Raw genomic sequence first — 8124 nt, forward strand, 5'->3', positions numbered from 1 at the left:
GGAGAACTAGCTCATGCTTCAAAACATCTGTAATGGGTTAACACCCATGTCGAGGGGCCACATTGATGCTGCTGCTGAAGGGGCGTTCCTCTCTCTCACCATCGATGGAGCTACAGCTCTCATTAACAAAATGGTAGCCAACAAACGGTGGGGCGAGGAGAGGACCCAGACTAAGCAATAAAAAGGCAAGCATACCATGAAGGAGAAGGATATTGATGGGGATGGGATTCCCGATCTTTCGTCAGGTTCAAAATAACAATCGATTTGGTGGAGAGCGACACACCGATCCGACTTCTGATCACGAAAACCCAAACCCTGCAACCTTAGCACCACGTCTCCTCTGGTTATCAACCATGTCGCAATCTGGTTGAACTCACCAAGAAGGCTAATCCCTGTTGCGAATCAAAGAACACAAGAAAGAACAAGATAAAACGTAACATAATTGAAGTGACAATTGCAGCTGAATGATTAAGCACTTGAAGTTGGGGTCTTGCAAACCGATAACGGCGACTGTTCAAAAATAGATTGATCTAAAGAAAAACGCAAACCTAACGTAAGTGGCGTCAACTGATTATATAACCTAAGGGGCGTCCAAGGACCTCTATTCGCGTCCCTAAGAAGTCCGACACGTTACAAGGCCCAAACGACGCAAAAGATGGCGACGTAGCGTCCTAACAGATTCTGGACGTCAAATTATTTCGATGATTCCCGTTAATTCTGAAGGAATTTTGATATGGTAACACTTCCATTGGTTGGCTTATCAAAATAGCTTTCCATCCAATTGTGGATCGTCAAAAACGGAGTTCGTTTATAACTTGGGTGTCCATTTTACTACAGACTCCTAAATCCTGAGATGGACTCGAACTTGACTTGGATTGGGCTACCAACTTGGCTTGGATGCCCTTTCTTGCCTCCTAAGTTGGTGGCCAAGGGGAGGACGTCCAAGGGCTCCCTTTATGAGTTCTCTGTCTCCTTAGGGCGTGCTCCAACTTGGACCGGAGTCCCAAGGGTGAAAACCAAGCCCATGATGATGATGTAGCTCCCGGCAGAAACAACGACATCTTGTCTTGATGATTTGGTGGCCTTGCCGACATGATATTGACATAGGACTAGATCTATTTGAAAGCTTATCAAACAAGTGCTCATTGACCGCAGCGGTGAGTGCGAAAACATGCGACCCCTCTACCATCATCGAAATTTCCAACAAAATTTTGTAAGGAAAAAACAAAGAAAAACAAAGGAAATGAGCCTACAAATAGTGCAGATTCCATCCAGGTGTTCATCTCATATCTGCGACACGCTACATTTTGATGGCAGATTTCTTGCCTTTTGTTTCTCCTTAAACAATACAGCCAAACTTAGGCCTGTTCATGGTCTAGGTTTCCTAGTTTTTGGTTAATTTGCAACCCAAATCGCAGGAGTAGTATATGGGATGGCTTGGGTTGTCAACGGGTTCCGCATGGGTTTCGCACGGGTTTTGTCATGCCGTTGTATCGGCTGCAGGGACATCAGTGCCGAGGCGGATGACTAGGCAAGTGATGTGGGGTCGAGCATCGGCGCCGAGCTGGATAAGGTGGGGCGAGCCGACGGGGAGGTGGACGATGTGGCGACAGCGCCCGTTGCCAGACAGATCTTGAAGCACCTGTTTGTCGCCTCCGTCGCTGGGACTCAAAGGAAGGCTCGATCGACCTCCAGGACGGCCACTCGGAAACCATCGATACACCACTGGCCGCGACATGGAGACCACCTGCAGGACTGACCACTGGCGATGTGACCTTGTTCCTCGCCTCCTCACGACACGACGCGACCTCATGGTTGCTCTCATCGTCGGCGCCAACTTCTTCTCCACTTGATCTGCCGCCGCTGCCATGACCCTCATGCTTCTCCGCCGTGCACCGGTGCTGTCCCCGGTAGAGACTTGAGAGGAGCATGGAGCGGGAGAGAGGAAGAGGACGGGTTCCACGGGTTACTTGGGTTCAACGGGTTTTGATGGGGAGCGAACCCAGCACGTGCATAAGAAGCTTGACCGGTCATCCATGGTTTGGGTATGGGTTGGTCACCGGGTTCGCTGAACTGATGAACAGGGCTATACCAACTCTTGTCTGCCAATCTTTTCTGAATCTTCTTCCTGCCATGTTGGTCCATTCACAGTGTAATTCGTATTTTTTAGATAATGGATTAATTAATCCGGCCTCTATGTCCATGAAGATATACACAGCCAAAATAATACAAGAGCAATTAGACTCACACCTCAACAAAGAGGATAATACACAACCAAAAATAGTAAAAAAATTATGACCTCAGTTCACCCCTGCATCCCAACATGCTCTCTTGAAATGGCCAGATTCGGTGAGCGGAAGTTGTTTGCATATAGCAACAAACTTCTATGCCAGATTCGGGGACTGGAAGTTGTTTGCATATAGCAACAAACTTCTATATTGATTAAAAAATGAGGTCCACTGCCACTAGCACAACATGCATAACCGACGCCTATATATTGTGGATTCTGCTCGGCAAATAACTCAACAGAATGCATAACAGACATAATTAGCAGAATGTTCAATATATCAGTGGATTTCTTTGGGGTTTTTAACCAAGCCTCATGTGGGCTTCGTATAGCCATGGCACAACTAAAAGTCAAGCGCAAAGCTCTTTGTCCAGAAATAACGAAGCGAGGTGAAAGAGCTAGCACCTTTGCCAGAAGCTTCAGTTGAGGTTACGGTATAGGTTTCGAGACTTGTGAAGTATAAATATATGGATACATTGCAAATAATAGTATATAACCATATAAAATATTTGCATTGACTAAAAATTATATAAGTTGCTAACCCATGCGAAGTCATGGGTTGATAGGCCAGTTTACATCTAATTAGCCAGCACCTGGCTACGCCTTTACACCTATCCATTTTTCGGCTCTCCTGCTATGATGATAGATAATATATATAATCCTTTAAATTTGCATATAAATTACCACTTGTATCATTATTAAAAACGCCCGCCTCCATTAATAAAAAACGCCCGCCTCCATTAAGTTTTATGTAGTAGTGAATCGCCTCTCCTCATCTGCCTTCTGCGTGCACAGGAGATGGTATAGCAACCATTCGGATTTGTCGTTTGCTTTGTGACACCTGCTCGGGTGTGCTGGCGATCAGGTTTTTCAAGAGCACACAACACGAATGCAGAATCATCTTCTTCCCGGTGTTCTTGTACATGTTTTGAAGCCTATGCATCGTCTGTTAGAGATATTCTTGGAGTTGTACATAGCTGGTTCGGTTAGGACTCCCATAGATAGGATAGTTTCAACATAGGACAGTTGTAATCTATTTACACGGGAGTCTTAACTTAAACCAACTATATCTGTAACATGTTCTATATAAACATGGAGCCTATGGTGAGCCAAGATAGGCAACCATAGTTACCACATATTCTTTCATGGTAATCAGAGCCGCCTCTTCCAAATTAGATCCACAAAACAAATCTCGTTCGTGACAAGGGAGCCACGACGCTGATCGTGACGCTCCTCCCTACGACACAGAAGACCTTTGCGACAAGGGGGCCGCGACGCCTGCCGCCGTGACGCTCCTCCCCGCGACAGACCTCCCTGCGACAGAAGCTCTGCGCCGACGCGACGTGCGACAGAAGATCGACGATTCCATGGCGTCATCCTCCTCCTCTCCAGATCATCGATCTCCCTTCGGAACCCCGGTGGCAGAAAAGCTTACACGGGACAATTTTGTTCTATGGAAAGCTCAATTTCTCCCGGCGGTCCGAGGCGCCAAAGCACTCGGCATCCTCGACGGTTCAGTCCTTGAGCCGCGCCAAACAATGGAGACCACCGTTGATGACAAGAAACAAGAAATTCCCAACCCAGAGCATGACTCATGGGTAAGCAAAGATCAACAGCTCCTCTCCTATCTGGTGAACTCTGTTTCGAAGGAAGTTCTCGCCGGGATTGCGACTGCAACGACCTCTGCTGAAGCATGGAAGGCTCTAGGGGTTATGTTTGCAGCTCAGTCAAGAGCGCGGGTTACAAACCTGCGCATGCAACTTGCCACCGTCAAGAAGGGAAGTCTTACGACCGCGGCTTACTTCAACAAGATGCAAAACATTAAAGATGAACTCGCCGTAGCAGGCGTCACCATCAATGATGATGAGGTTATCGCTCATATTCTTAATGGTTTAGATTTTGATTATCACCCCTTTGTCTCTTCTATGATGGGCCGGTCAGGAGATCTTTCTCTCTCGGAGTTGTACTCACTTCTCATGGAATATGATCTTCGGCTCGAGATGTATCAAGGGGCTGGTCAGTTCCAATCCTCAGCAAATTTAGCATCAAGAGGCCGTGGAGGCCGTGGTCGTTTTGGAGGTCGCCGTGGCAATGGCAGATCAAATCAAGGGCGCATGAGACAAAATAGCAACAATCCCAATAATCAAAGGAGCAACGTACAGAATAACAAGAAGACACCATGTCAGATTTGTAAGAAGGACAATCATGAAGCTAAACAATGTTACTTCCGCTATGAAGATGATGATCAGTACCATGGACGACCCAATGAAGCTTATGGCATTGACACAAATTGGTATGCTGATAGTGGAGCCACAAATCATGTGACTGGCGAATTGGAGAAACTTTCAGTTCGAGATCGATATAATGGGCGTGATCAAGTGCACACCGCAAGTGGCACAGGTATGCAAATTAGTAATGTTGGTCATACAGTTGTTCATACCCCTACCAGTAATCTTTTTCTTAAAAATATCCTTCATGTCCCCTCAGCAACCAAAAGTCTTGCTTCCGTTCATAAGCTAGCTAAAGACAATAACGCCTACCTTGAATTTTATCCTGATTTTTTTGTTATCAAGGACAAGGACACGAAGAAGATCCTGTTTCACGGTAGATGCAAAGATGGTCTTTATCCTCTTGTCTCTGGTGCATCTTCTGGAGAAGGGAGGCCGGATCCAGAAGCTCTTGCTGCCCAGGCGCCGTCAACCTCTTTATGGCATAGCCGTCTTGGTCATCCTGCTATCCCTATAGTTCAAAAAATTCTTAGTTCAAATAGTCTACCGTATGCTAGTAGTAAAAGTGTTGAGTCCATTTGTGATTCGTGTCAGAAGGCCAAGAGCCATCAGCTTCCGTATCCAGTGTCCAATAAAATTTCTAATGCTCCCCTAGAATTAATCTTTTCTGATGTGTGGGGTCCTGCTCCCACTTCTGTTGGCCGCCACAATTACTATGTGAGCTTTATTGATGACTATTCGAAATATACTTGGATCTATCTTCTCCGCCAAAAATCTGATGTCCTCCAAGTCTTTAAAGATTTTCAACAATTGGTAGAACGCAAATTCTCTCAAAAAATTATTTCCCTCTAGTCAGATTGGGGTGGTGAATATGAGAAATTAAATTCTTTCTTCCAGAAAATTGGCATTAGTCACCGTGTCTCTTGCCCTCATGCTCACCAACAAAATGGAGCTGCTGAACGCAAGCACCGTCACATTGTTGAAGTAGGGCTTGCTCTTCTTGCAAATGCATCTATGCCCCTGAAATTTTGGGATCAAGCTTTTCTTACTGCTACATATCTCATTAACTTGCTTCCTAGCAAAGTTATCAATTTTGAGGTTCCTGCAATTCGGCTCCTTAATGAAAAACCTAACTATAGCAACCTGCGTGTGTTTGGGTGCGCATGTTGGCCAAATCTTCGGCCTTATAACTCTCGAAAGTTATCTTTTCGTTCCACACAGTGCGCCTTTCTAGGTTACAGTTCCATGCACAAAGGTTTTAAGTGCCTGGATATTTCCACGGGACGCATCTATATCTCCCGCGATGTGGTCTTCGATGAAAACATTTTTCCCTTTGCCACCCTTCATCCTAATGCTGGAGCCCTCCTTCGAAAAGAAATCATGCTTCTTCCTTCCTCTCTTCGGAATCCGGGGGATGACAATTGTTATGATCCTAACATTACTAATGCATCTGATGATGATAGCATGCAGCAGACAGAACATGGTGATCATACTACAACTGCAGCTCCTGGTGCACAGGCGTTTCCTAGACCTTCGGTGCTCCCTAGTGCAGAGGATCCGGGCACCAGTTCCCGTGCAGGATCTGTCGGCGCACCAGATACAGTGGATGTCTCCCCAAGCACAGCTACCGAGGCTGGTGAGGCCACGGCTCAATTTTCTCCGGCTGAGGACTCGGCTCCGCCTGCCGCTACTCCCACAAGCCTGACGTCTGGCGCTGCTGTTCCCACGGGCGAGACGCCTGGCGCGGCCGCTGCTTTCCCTGATTTGATTCCTGGCGCACCTACCGGCTCGACTTCTGGCGCCGCTGATGCTGCTGCTTCTTCGCCGTTGACTTCACCAGTGGCTGCGACGCACCGCCATCAGACTCGACTGCAGAGCGGAATAGTGAAGCCTAAGCGCCTATATGATGGCATTATCAGGTATGGTTTCTTCAGTGCAACGGGGGAACCCAACACGATTCAAGATGCGTTGGGTGATCCGAAGTGGAAGCAAGCTATGGAAACTGAGTTTGATGCACTAAAGAAAAATAAAACATGGCGACTAGTGCCACCTAAGTCAAGGCAGAATATAATCGATTGTAAATGGGTATACAAAATTAAGAAGAAAGCTGATGGGAGCATTGACAGGTATAAAGCTCGATTAGTTGCCAAAGGGTTTAAGCAACGATATGGCATTGATTACGAAGATACCTTCAGCCCTGTGGTGAAGATAGCCACTGTGCGTTTGGTACTTTCTGTTGCAATTTCCAGGGGTTGGTGCTTAAAGCAACTAGATGTACAGAATGCGTTTCTTCATGGCGTTCTGGAAGAGGAAGTTTATATGAAACAACCACCAGGATTTGAAAGTTCAGATGCTCCTAATTATGTGTGCAAACTAGATAAGGCTATTTATGGATTGAAACAGGCCCCTCGTGCGTGGTACTCCAGGTTAAGTACCAAGTTAATTTCCTTGGGTTTCGTCTTCTCAAAATCAGATACCTCCTTATTTATTTATAATAAAGGTGGTATAACAATCTATATGCTTATTTATGTGGATGACATCATTGTTACAAGCAATGCGCCTGAGGCAGTCACAGCCCTCCTAGCAGACCTTCGTGAAGACTTTGCTCTTAAGGATCTTGGTAAGCTTCATTATTTTCTCGGCATTGAAGTTAAAGAAGACAAGGAAGGAATAATTCTTTCTCAAGCAAAATATGCCCAAGATCTCTTAACACGGGTAGGTATGCTTGACTGTAAGCCATGCACGACTCCGTTATCCGCTACTGAGAAGCTGTCCAGTTATGAAGGTACACCGCTAAGTGCAGAAGATAGTACACGTTATAGAAGTGTTGTGGGCGGTCTACAGTATCTTACTATTACTCGGCCTGATCTGTCCTTTGCTGTTAACCGAGTGTGTCAATTTCTTCATAATCCGACAACAATACACTGGACTGCTGTAAAGAGGATACTACGGTATATCAAGTACACTATTAGTTTGGGGTTGCGCATTCAGAAAGCAGTTTATTTTTCACTGAGTGCCTTTTCAGATGCAGACTGGGCTGGTGATGTTGATGACAGGCGCTCCACAGGAGGATTTGCTATATTTTTTGGTGCTAACCTGATATCATGGAGCGCAAGGAAACAGCCCACTGTCTCTCGTTCTAGTACTGAAGCAGAATACAAGGCTATGGCAAATGCAACGGCAGAATTGATATGGCTCGAACAGTTGCTGGCCGAGCTTGGTATAAAATTAAGGCGTGCTCCAATTCTGTGGTGTGACAACTTAGGTGCAACTTATTTGTCAGCAAATCCAGTGTTTCATGCAAGAGCTAAACATATAGAGATTGACTTTCATTTTGTCCGAGAAAGAGTTCTTAAGAGACAACTCCAAGTCCGGCTTATTTCTACCAAGGACCAGTTGGCTGATGGATTTACTAAGGCGTTGCCAGTTGCTAAACTAAATGATTTTGTGCACAATCTAAATCTTGCAAGTGGCTGAAAGCTTTGATTGAGAGGGGGTGTTAGAGATATTCTTGGAGTTGTACATAGCTGGTTCGGTTAGGACTCCCATAGATAGGATAGTTTCAACATAGGACAGTTGTAATCTATTTACACGGGAGTCTTAACTTAA

At 45.7% G+C, this 8124-nt stretch overlaps 1 non-coding gene across 1 annotated transcript; it reads left to right on the forward strand.

Annotated features, from left to right (window-relative positions):
* The first annotated feature begins 4137 nt into the window (after nt 1-4137).
* On the forward strand, nt 4138-4276 carry LOC136484578 (small nucleolar RNA Z247). Its single transcript, XR_010766089.1, has one exon. It is a non-coding gene; the product is annotated as a small nucleolar RNA Z247 (small nucleolar RNA).
* Nucleotides 4277-8124: the final 3848 nt, after the last annotated feature.

The sequence above is a fragment of the Miscanthus floridulus genome, chromosome 9 (genome assembly GCF_019320115.1).
Source record: "Miscanthus floridulus cultivar M001 chromosome 9, ASM1932011v1, whole genome shotgun sequence".
Taxonomy (NCBI): domain Eukaryota; kingdom Viridiplantae; phylum Streptophyta; class Magnoliopsida; order Poales; family Poaceae; genus Miscanthus; species Miscanthus floridulus.